The sequence below is a fragment of the Sturnira hondurensis genome, unplaced genomic scaffold, assembly GCF_014824575.4.
Source record: "Sturnira hondurensis isolate 20B ecotype Veracruz unplaced genomic scaffold, ASM1482457v3 Scaffold0001509, whole genome shotgun sequence".
Taxonomy (NCBI): domain Eukaryota; kingdom Metazoa; phylum Chordata; class Mammalia; order Chiroptera; family Phyllostomidae; genus Sturnira; species Sturnira hondurensis.
Window position 1 is genome coordinate 7,230,489 of NW_028074140.1, and position 12,970 is coordinate 7,243,458.

Genomic DNA, 12,970 nt, shown 5'->3' on the forward strand with positions numbered 1-12,970 from the left:
TTTAAATAATTAATGAACAAAGCATTTAGCACAGTTTTGGTTTGAACTAGCACTCAACAAATGCAAACTGGAAACTGGATGGTTATTTGACATATTTATATTTTTATATAGTAAAAGTACCCTTATGGATTTATTCATTATGTATTACTTGAAGAGCTGATATTCGGAATATATATACAGATCAGTACAGTGTGTTATCTAGAGACATGGATCAGAAAAGTCACCTGACCAATCAAAACAGTCCATTATGTTCTACTATAGGTGCCCAGTTACTAAATATCAATGATGCATCAAATACAAAAATTTTAATTATATGTTGAGAAGCTTTATACATATACATCACTTTATAGTCTTACGTGCTCTGCTGTTTTTTAACCCTGTAAATTAAGAAGTATGTATAAATAAAGAATAGCTCTTTTGGTTTCCTGAGTAAATGAAACACATAATCAGATATTAAAGAAATCATCATACTAAATAGAATAAGAGAAATAAGCCAAATCAGTGGTCATTAACTTGATAACATAAGCTATTTAATGTTATTTCTGTAATATAATAGTAAAAACTACGAGAGAATAACAATTTTGCAGAGAAAATTATAATTTAAATGACATAAAAAAATAATGTAATTTTATATATTGAAGGCATATCCACAATAATAAATAAATACCTATATACAGCTTAGGATTTCAAGTTGACTTTAAAAAATATTCTAACAAAAATTTTAAGTTGCTCTATCAGTGCTACAAAAAAATGAGCAGGTATAATTTACATGAGTTACATACCATAAGGTGTCCAAATGACTACACTTTCTGTGGTGAACCCTCTGAAGAAATGTTGAATAAAAATAGTCTTCCCACTTGGATGTGTTTATAAAAGTGAATACATTAGAATGCCATGCAAATACAATTTAATGAATGTTTACTTTGAATAATTTAGGTAATCTCTAGGCAATTGCCATTGGGTCCCTAGACTTTTCTTTAAATAAGTATTTTAAATTGCAAGGTCTGTGTTAAACAAGAAAATGGGACTAATTGTTCACTTGAGATTTACTTTTTTAAATCATAAAATCCATGTAAGCAATGACTTTTTAGGAAGACAAAGAGGTCTTCAAAAATTATTATCCTTACTTCATTTGAATTTAAATGCATTTTCCAAACAACAAACACAGCTCATGTATAATAAAGAGTGAATAAGAATTCAATAATTAAGTAGATCATTTTGAATTATAATTTTTTTACTTTAGCAAATATGGCATCTTTTGAAATATGTGCCCTCCATAACTTATGCAGATTAATTCTGAATTTCAGCCTAACTCAGTTAATAAAAGTAAGTATAGTCATTACAAATGAGTAACTAATCCTTCAAATGCAAATTCTAGATCCTGAAGAAGAGTTATGCTCAGTGGCGCTAGGAATGCAGTTATTACATAGGCTGAAAAATTATTATGGATGGAGAAAAAATGTTGGGTGAACATATGAAAAAGAAATTACCAAAAGCCACAATTGATATTTAAATATTTTAGCTAGATTTTTAAAAATTTATTTTTTATTGTTGTTCATGTACAGTTGTCTCCATTTGTCCCCCGTCACTCCCTTGGACCCCAGCCATGCTCACCTCCCACCCTTGATCCTATCCCCCTTTGGCTTCCTCCATGTGACCTTTACATGTATTCCTTGATGATCCTTCCTCCGTTTTTAGCTAGATATTTTAACAAAAATTTATTGAATATAATTTTTTTCATATTTAGAATGTAGATCAATAAAATTGATTGTCAAAAAGCAAACAAGTTCACTGATACCAATAAATATAAAATATTGAACTGAGACAGAATAATGAACTACCTGTATTTACCTACTTTATTTGCATATTTATTAGTAATAAGAAGGGGAAAACATAACAAAGGGTTGATTTTTAGACAACAGGAATCATCATGTCTTTAAAGTTTAAATCCCTTTTTAAAAATCCTGTATTTTATTGATTATTCTATTATAGTTGTCCTGATTTTTCCAACTTTACCCTCTCCACCCAGGAACCCCCACTCCCTCAGGCAATCCCACTACTGTTCATGTGGTTATGCATATAAGTTCTTTGGGTACTCCATTTCCTATGCTGTATTTTACATCCCCATGGCTATTCTGTAACTACTTATTCGTACTTCTTAATCCCCTCACCTCTTCACCCATTCCCCACACTCCTCTCTCATTGGCAACCATCAAAAAACACTCTCTGTATCCAGGCTCTGGCTGGTGTAGCACAGTGGATTGAGCACAGGCCTGCAAACCAAAGGGTCACTGGTTTGATTCCCAGTCAGGGCACATACCTGGGTTGCGGGCCAGGCCCCCAGTAGGGGGCATTTGAGAGGCAACTGCACATTGATGTTTCTCTCCCTCTTTCTTCTTCCCTTTTCCTTTCTCTAAGAAATTTATAAAAATTTTTTAAAAACCACTCTCTGCATTTATGATTTTTGTCTGTTCTTGTATGTTTGTCATATTCCATTGTTGACAGATTTGTATTTTTGTCATATTATTATTCACAGTTTTGATATTCTTTTCCTCAAATCCCTTTAACATTTCATATAATAATGGATTGGTGATGATGAACTCCTTTACTTTTTTCTTTTCTGGGAAGATCTTTATTTGCCCTTCAATTCTAAATGATATCTTTGCTGGGTAGGTCCTCGCTTTTCATAACTTTGAATATTTCTCATCAATCCATTCTGGCCTGAAAAGTTTCTCTTGAGAAATCAGCTGAGAGTCTTATGGGAACTCCCGTGTAGCTAATTTACTTTCTCTTGCAGCTTTTAAGATTCTCTTTTTCTTTACCCTTTGACATTTTAATGATGTGTCAATTATCTGATAATGCCACTTGCGCATCCCAGTCCACTATTGCTGCATCCTTTTAGTCTTGTGTATTCCTCCTTAAAAAAGCTCTTTGACTTTTAAGACATTTATAAATTGAATAGTTGGAGCATTTCTTCGTTGCAGTAGTTCCCTTTAATAAAGTTTTTCTTACTAATGTCCAGATTTGCATGTTTTCTTTGACAGTTCATGTATTTTGTTTTGCGCGTTGACATCTGTAGTGATGCCTGCTCGCTTACATTGTAATTTAAAGGAAAACTAGAGGTATTAAGAGTCCTGAAAATGATGACAACCAACAGCTGAAGTAATGAGGTACAGTAAGTGAGGATTTTTACAAGAGCTTGCAGAGAGAATAGAGAGTTTCAGCTAGTAACTTTGGGAATATTAGGACTTTTACTTTTTATTATAATTTTATTTAGTTTTAGAGGGGGAGGGAGGGAGGGAGTGAGAAAAAGAGGAAGAGAAACATCAATGTAAGAGAAACATCAAACAGTTGCCTCTTGCACACTTGTAACCAGGGACCTGGCCCAACACCCAGGCACATGCCCTGATCAAGAATCAAATCAGCAACCTATTGCTTTGCCAGATGACACCCAACCCACTGAGCCATGCCAGTCAGGGCAGGCACATTAGAACTTTTGGAAAAGTAAAGAAATCACAACAGAGGGGAAGCAACAGAATAAGAAATCTTTCTCTTTTTGACTCTAAATATTTTTTCATTTTTAATTGTAGTTTACATACAATAAAACAATCAAGTAAACTTCTTTCCATATTTTTTCTTTGTATGTTTTTAGTTAAAGGATTAAATCAATGAATAACCAGACCTTTTAAATTATATTTTAATGACAATGCTATTACAGTTGCTCTGGTTTATTCCTTTTAGCCCCCACTCCACCCCGCACCCACTCTCTCAGGCATCCCCCATCATTGTTCATGTCCATTGGTCATGAGTGTAAGTTCTTTGGCTACTCCCTTTCCTACACTATACTTTACATTCACATGGCTTTTCTGTAACTACCTATTTGTACTTCTTAATCCCCTCACTTCTTCACCTATTCTTCTCCACCCCTCTCCCATCCAACAACCATCAAAACCCTCTCCATACCCATAATTCTCTGTTCTTCTTGTTTATTTGGTTTGTTTTTTAGATTTAACTGTTGATTACTTTTTGTATTTATTGCCATTTTATTGTTTAGAGTTTTGATCTTTTTCTTAAATATGTCCCTTTAACATTCATATAATAATGGTTTGGTGAGGATGAACTCCTTTGGATTTTTCTTGTCTGAGGAGCTCTTTATCTGCCCTTCAATACTAAATGATACCTTTGGTGGGTAGAGCAATGTAGGCTGTAGGTCCCTGCTTTTCACGACTTTGAATATTTCTTGCCAGCCCCTTCTAGCCTGCAAAGTTTCTTTTGAGAAACCAGCTGACAGTTTTATGGGAACTCTCCTGTAGGTAACTAACTGCTTTTCTCTTTCCACTTTTAAAGATTCTCTGTTTATCTTTAACCAGTGGCATTTTAATCATGATGTGTCTTGGAGTGGGCCTCTTTGCATCCATCTTGTTTGGACCATCTGTGCTTCCTGGACTTGCATGTCTGTTTCCTTCACCAAATTAGGAAAGTTTTTAAAAATTTTTTCTTTAAAATAGATTTCCAGTGTTGTGCTCTTTCTCTTCTCCTTCTAGCACTCCCATGATGTGAATGTTAGAATTCTTGAAGTTGTCCCAGAGGTTGCTTATACCATCCTCATTTTTTTGGATTCTGTCTTCTTGTTCTCTGTGGTTGTTTTTTGCTTCCTTATGTTCCAAATCATTGATATGACTCTGGACTTCATCCATTCCCTTGTTGTTTCCTTATAAATTGTTCTATATTTCAATTAGTGGATCCTTCATTTCTGACTGAATCTTTTTTATGCTGTTGAGGTCCTCACAAGGCAAGCAGAGGCCATTGTCCCTTTTCTAAACCCTCCTCCCACAGATCTGATAAGCTGGTGCTGTGTCTGAAACTCCTTCAACTGGCCAACACTGTTTGACCCATCTTGGAGATCTCAGGAGACTCTGTGCCACCCAACATACAGGCCAATCCATATTGCTTTTCCATATGAATGGCTGGTCTTGGCTCATGCTTTACAACTTCCTAAATCCTATCAACCAAGCAATAGCTGGCCTCAGTGAGTCCCAGGCCCAGCACTAGCAATGGCCAGCCTGGATTCCCAGCTTGGCTTTGCTTGGGAATATCCAAGCCCAGTACAAGTAGCTGCCATCTCAGTTTGCTTTATAATTCAGGCAGGATGTCCGGGGAAAAAAAAACACAGGTGGTGCCTTAACCTGCACCACCTGAGAAACCCTAGGGCCTATGCATTCAGTGGGAAGAAGTTACAGACCACATTGGAGCACCACCACCATTCTCCTGCACAGCTGATCTTCCTTTCCGTGGAGGGTGGAGGTTGATGGTAGGGGGTCACAGCCAATCCTTGCAGCTGACAGACCTGGATAATTCCCTCCCATTTATCTACCAAGAGCAACCGTGTCTCGACTATAAGAGGAGGGTGTGCTCAGCCCACTTTCAGGTGTACAAAGGGTACACCTGGAGTACCCAGCCTGGGTAATGATGAAGCTGTGCCACTGGAACCTACAGGACAGCTACTACATTAGACCACACTATGAAGACATGGAGTCAAAGCAGCTCTACCTAATACATAGAAACAGATACGGGGCGGGGGTGGGCTGCCAAAACAAGGAGGCTGCCAAAACATGTAGACAAAGAAACATGGACCAAATGAAAGGGCATATCAAAACTCTAGAAAAAGAGCTAAATGAAATGAAGATAAGCAATTTATCAGATTGCAGAATTCAAAACACTGGTTGCAAGGATGCTCAAGGAACTTAAATACCTTTTGAATGTAAATTATTTCATTATTACATTTCTGCATTATCTACGCACCTCCTTTCTGAACCTGTTATTCTTTTCATGCCCCTGAGGGTGAAGTTGCTATGCTCAGTGCTATGACACCAGGTTGTTGTCACAGTTTCATCTAATCTGGTAACTGATGGCTTGGACTGCCTTGATCTGGCTTTCTGGTAATGTAATTAATGGATTCGTTTCCCCTCTTTTCTATTCAGCTCTGTGCAAATTTTTCTCTTGGGTTTAATGGTTACATGGTTTGGTGATGAGAAAATTATCTAGATACAACTACAAACATTCATTTAAAAATTACTTAGCCTTGACTCAGATGGTGTGGCTCAGTTGGCTGAGTATTATCTCACAAAGGAAATGGTCACTAGTTTGATTTTTGGTCAGGGCACATGCATGGGTTGCAGGTTCGAACCCCAGTGGAGGTTTGTATAAGAGGCAACTTATCCATGTTTCTTTTTCATATTCAAGTTTCTGTCCCTCTCTTTCTTCCTCCCTTCCCCTCCTTCTAAAAATAGATAAATACTTAAAAATAATAAAAACAAAAATTATCTAAACTTGAAAACAGTTCTTAAACAATAGCATTACTCATCTCATAGAATAAAATTTAAATAAAATAATTAACATAAAATCTGTAGCATGGTTCTGGGAAAATATTGCCTTAACCTAATAATGGTGAGTGTTTTTTTTAAGATTTTATTTATTTATCTTTAGAGAGGAAGGGAAGGAGAGAAGGAGAGAAATATCAATGTATGGTTGCCTCTCGTGAGTCCCCTGCTGGGAACTGGCCTGCAACCCAGGCATGTGCCCGGACTGGGAATCGAACCACGATCATGTGGTTCACAGGCCCACGCTCAATCCACTGAGCTACACCAGCCAGGGCTCTAATGGGAAGTTTTTTACTTCTAAAATATTTCCTCTTTTCCACTTACCTAAAACCAAGGATGTATTATTCAAATCAATAGCTGTCCTATTTATTTGTATTTTGTCTTTTCTTTTAATTGTACAAATACCAAATGAATGGATTACCAGTAAAATTTTTTATTTTTTAAATTATATTTTATTGATAATGCTATTACAGTTGTCCCATTTTTTCTTGCCTTTATTCCTCTCTGCCCTGTACTCCCCCTCCCATCAGAAAAACTTTTTAAATAGAATGAATTATTTAAGTACTGCTGGACAATTCTATTACCAAATGCATCTTTCTAAATGCTGTTTAGCCCTGGCTGGTGTAGCTCAGTGGATTGAGTGCAAGCTGCAAACCAAAGGCTCACCAGTTCAATTCCCAGTCAGGGCACATGCTTAGGTTGCAGGCCAGGTCCCCAGTGGGGGTCATGTGAGAGGCAACCACACATTGATGTTTCTCTCTCTCTTTCTCCCTTCCCATCCCTCTAAAAATAAATGAAATCTATATAAATAAATAAATAAATAAATGCTGTTTAGTGCTCTTCCATCAATCCTTTTAATTGTACATTTAAAAAATATTTGTAATATCTATGTAAAAGGATATATAATATAATTCTACCACAAAAATGCATGCACATAAAATTGCTCAGTGAATATTAGTTGATAATATACTATTATTACTGTTGCTATTACCATTAATGGTTATAGTAATAATAGTATTTATAAAATAAGTCCTTAAACATACTTGGCAGAGGACAACCCAAGAAGACTGAACAAATGACACTGCAGGAAGAAGATTCCTGCACTTGATTTTAAAACATTCACATACATTTAGAAATGTAAAGAAAAACCTAAAAGAGTCTTGTATGCCATTGTGGGGCAAGAGAAGAAAACTTACTCCATAGATATTTGAGAGCTTACGATAAAATATACTTGCCTACCATGTTCCAGATTTTGCTCTTAGTCTGAATATAAAAACATTAGTTTTGGAGTCTGGAAACAACTAAGGAACATACACAAGCAGGCCAGATGGCTTTAGAGAGCAGAATAAACACACAGTGTGGGTAAGGGCCAGAGCTGAAAGGAAGCGGCTCGAAAGCCTAGGAGTGATTTGGTGGGCTAGAGTGCAGAAAATGAGGGGGGGCGTGCAGACAGAGAATGCGAGGAGCTGGGCAGAATACAGCACACATCGCAAGCCATTCCCAGGAAGTTCATCTTAAAGTTGTAGAAGTGCCATTGAATGGAGCACTTGAAGCCAGGGAGAGACAAAGTCTTATTTTATTTCATTTTGTTTTTTGGAGAGAGCAATGTGTCTGCAGACTGTAGCTGAGAGACAAGGAGCACATTTTAATATTTCAGACTGGTACTAGCATGATGGTTATAAAAACGGGGGGCAAAAAAAACAGAGTCTAGGGATATTTAGGGGGAAAATGATAGGGTGGAGAATTTAACTGAATAGACAATTGGAACCTGGGGGTAAAAAGCAGTTATGAAAGATTGCCCAACATTCAGATATGGGTTACTAGTTGAATGGTGACATTTACTCAAACAAGAAATACTAAAGTAACAGCAGTTTTAGGAAGAGGGAGGAATATTTGTAATATTCAATTTGATTTTTCCCGTGAATATTCAAGTGAAAATTTCATCTCACAATAGGATACACACACACGGGTGAATAAATATAGGTTTGCAGTTGTTCATATGGAAAAAGATGTGTAGGTTATGATCATTACAATAGGTTTACTACCTCAAAAGAAAGCCACAAAGGCACAGTAAACCTACTTTTGCCCATCCCTAGATACAGAACTTGGAAGATGTAGAGGTTAGAATTTATCAGCATAGAGATTGTACTGAATACTAGATAGCTGCGAAAACCTCCCAGAAGTTGAAAACTTCCCAAAGGCAGGAAAGGGAAGAGGCCCTGGGACTGATCCCTGAGGGTGACACGATTTAAGGACTGTAAAAATGAACTTGAAACGTATCTATTCAGATCCTTTCCCCATTTTATCCTCACTTTCCTGTTTTTAAATGAAGACAACATTTTAGAACAGTTTGAGGTTCACCGCCCAACTGAGGGGCAGTGAGAGAGTAGAGAGAGTTTCCCTATACGTGCCACCCCCACACGTGCACAGGCTCCCCCACTGTCACTCTCCAACATCAGACCAGTGCGTTTGTTACAACTGATGATCCTATACTGACACATCATTTCCCCCCGAAGTCCATAGTTCACATTATGATTCACTCTTGGTGGTGTACATTCTACAGGTTTGGACAAATGCATAACGGTATTTATCCTTCATCATAGAATCATATACAGTCTTTTCACTGCCCTAAAAATTCTCTGTTCCTTGCCCATTCCTTGCCCATTCATCCTTCCACAACCTCCTCAACCCCTGGACAACTAAATCTTTTTATTATTTCCATACTTTTACTTTTCCCCTAATGTTATGTAATTGGTGTCATACAGCATGAGCTTTTCCAGATTGACTTTTTTCCTCCACTTTATATTTAAGGTATCTCCTTGTCTTATCATAGCTTGATAGCTCATTTCTTTTTAGTGTTAATAATATTCTATTGTCTAGGTGTACCACAGTTTATATATCCATTCACATACTGAAATATTTCTTGCTGGCTTTCAAGTTCTTACAACTATGAATAAAGCTGCTAGTAACATTGTGTGTAGGTTTTAGTGCAGACATTAGTTTTCAACTCCTTTCGGTCAATACCATGGATATATACTAAGAGTATACTTTGGTAAGAGACTATATTTGCTATACCAGTTGCATTCTCATCAACAATGAATAATAGTTTCTATTGCTCCCTATCCACAGCAGCATTTGGTGGTGTCTTTGTTACAGATTTGGGCAATTCTAACAAGACTGCAGTGGTATCCTATAGTTGTTTTATTTTTCATTTCCCTGGTGACATAATTTCCATATGTCTATTTGCCATTGTGTATATTTTTTTGGCGAGGTGTCTATCAACGTTTTTGGCTCATTTTTAAATTGGGTTGTCTGTTTTCTTATGGTTGAGTTTTAAGAGTTCTTTGTATATCAATAATAGTTCTTTATCAGATGTGTCTTTAAAGTAAAAAATATCAAGACTGGAGGGAAATAAGGGTTTCTCCATGGAGCTGTGAGTAGCTCTATTCAATTAAAAGAGCGGCAAGCTGAGAAGAAAATGATTATTGTTAAGAATAGGGTGGGATAAAGAAAATATGTACATTCAAGAGAATGGGCATGAGGGTAAGTAGGTACACTGAATAGATTTCATTCAGCAAGCAAAGGAGAGCAAACCGGGTATTCAGGCAGGAATCAATTAGAGCTGAATCAGCCATTTTATTTATAAGTACAATTAACTCTTGATTCCACTGTGTTTTGTTCCTATAATTACTCTTTAAACCTGAGTTGGCGGATGTTACACAATTGTTGGAATTAGTGCCACAAAACTTTATGTTTCTCACCTTTGACAGAATTATCAGGAGTACCATCAGCACTGCTTGTAAATCCTCTACATGTCCCTGGTCAACAATTTCTGTGTTCTCTTTTCCCACAAAGGCTATACGAAACCTTCATCATTAAGCTGCAGCTCTTTAGAAATTATAGAGTTCCATTTTTGCTTTCCAAAGACCTGAATTCAGGTAAAATAACAATAGGTTTAAAAAATAATACATGTATGCAACATCAATGGGATGTTAATGAACTAGTGATCATATCAATTTTAATGATTACCTCAAATATATTTTTTGAAGGAAAATTTCATCCCAAGTAATGTGATACATGAGCAGAGATGTTGCTTGACTCTTTTGGCATTTTTTCTATATAAGACTTGTTTCTTTCCCTCAACCATCATGAAAAGCAATTTTAAAAAACGGAACAACATAATCACTCTTGTCATTTACTTTTAGCACCACCAATGGAAACAGTAAATAGTCACCAACTGAGATAATTATGCAGCCCTGACAATGAATGAATGATTTTCCATCATCCACTGTACAGTGGGTGGTATATTCTAGCATCTTATTTAAGATTATACAGTTAGTTAAGCACTTTAAATATTATAGCCTCCAAAATACCAAATATTACAATTATCCTAAAACATTTCCAACCTAATAAGTTCATTTTTCATTTCTCAAGGATGAAGAGGCAGAGGTAAGGGCAGGCAACATTTGAACCACAGATTTGCCGTTTTGTCACTGGACACTAAGTTGTAAGTCATTACCAAGCAATGACTAAAGAAATATTCCAGATTTCTGGAAGACATGGGCTGTAGACATTAAATACTAAGATATTACAAGCTATACAAGGGGTGGAAGAAGCTAAAATTCTAATGAATTCTTGGAACTATAATTTGGTTTTCTTCTTCAGCATCGACCTCAGTCAGTCAGGGTGGTTGGTGTCTTGTATGATGTGATATGATGGACCAATTAGCATCAAAATATCCTGTGACCCTGCTGACCTGCAGTTGAGTTCATCCTGTTCACAAGAGGCCTATTCATTCTACCTAAAGCAGTTTACCTGTAGAAGTCTTCATTTAAAAATATATTACTTGAAAATAGTTACTCAAACTGGTAAGTATCTACTAGTTCATCTATTCCAGGGCCTGCCATATAACTTAGCAATGCCTGAATGATAGAAGTAGGAAGGGAAGTGACTTTTATTAGAACCTACTATCCATGAAGTGCTTGATATCCTCACCAGAACTCTTCACATTGGCATGATTAACAGCAGGAGGAGTGTCCTAAGCAGCACAGCTTCTATCCACTAAGACCCAGCTAGAGCACTTTTTTTTAAAGGATTTTATTTGTTTTTTAGAGAGAGGGGAAGGGAAGGAGAAATAGAAGGAGAGAAACATGGATGTGTGATGGAAACATCTATCTGTTGCCTCTCGCAAGAGCCTCAACCGGGGTACAGCCAGCAACCCTGGCTTGTGCCCTGACCATGATCAAACCAGTGACCTTTTGCTTCGCTGGATGATGCTCAACTGAGCCGCACAGGTCAGGGCTTGAGCAGTTTCACACAATCAGCACAAATGTGATTATGCCTCTTTTCACAGTAAAAAATACCCTTTGGTTCTTTTGTGTTCCCAGCCATAGGAACTGAGAGACAAGACAGATAAGAAGACCATGCTCATAAAATTTGCCTGTGAAAGTGAAAGAACAAGGAGTGACTACTGGGGCAAATATTTTCAACCCAAACCTCTATCATTCATCCTTCCAGCTGGGGAAGAAGAAGCATGTGTGTGCCAGAATGGTTCCTAGGCCCCTTGGATTCTAACGAAGAAAGCTTAGTGACACCTGCATTTCAAACAGTTCTAATATATTAGGTAATATATTGAAAAAAATCATGGGGTTGCAAAGTCAGATTCTTTCATATTGATTAAGGATAGTACTGATTTATCACATTCCAAAAATAAGCAATTGTCAAAATATAAAAAAATAGGAATTGCAAACTATTAACCACTGGGAGAAAAAGGAAACAACAGCAAATAACTGGATTGCTTCATTTCCAAGGAAATGTTTTATCTTTTCTAGAGTTCTTCAGTTGGTGTGTTTGGAAATATCTGAATTCAGTCTTCTACAGCTACAAACATTCTTCTCTCTTATAAAGGAGGATTTAAAATTCACTCAGGGGCCAGAGCGGGGAGGGAGGTAGAGAGATTGAGCAAAAAGGAAAAGGACTCATGGACATGGACAACAGTGTGGTGACTGGGGCGGCAGGGAGCAAGAGGGTGTGGAGGTAGAAGGAAAAAGCAGGATAAATGGTAAATAAAAAATTCAATAAAAATGAGAAAAAATCAAGATCTAAAAAAATGAAAAAATTCATTCTGATAAAGAGCTAGATGTTCTTTCTGAAAATTGCCTACTAATTATTTATGTAACTGTAGCAAATAATAAACTTGTCACCCTCAAAAATAGTGAATAGATCATAATATGTAGATAATATATTAGCATTTGAGATCCTTGTGGAAAAACAGTAAGTTTTTATTTGCAAGAAAGACCCTCTCTACCAGGCTGGCTTTATAAATCACGTGAGCATTACAGCGAATAACTAGATACCGGAAATAGACAGTGCTGCCTGTGCGGAACATGAAACGATCAACAGCTTAAGCTCTGCTTAGGCAACGTTATTTTCAGTGCATGTAATTTGAATTCTTTTGAAACCTAAATAAGAATTACAGGAGTTGTCATTAACTTTAATCATATGAAGAAAACTACCTGAGCATATGTTGTGAAATATATCTAACACAAACTTTATAAATCAAGTATGTAGAATATGTGGCGATTTTTTGT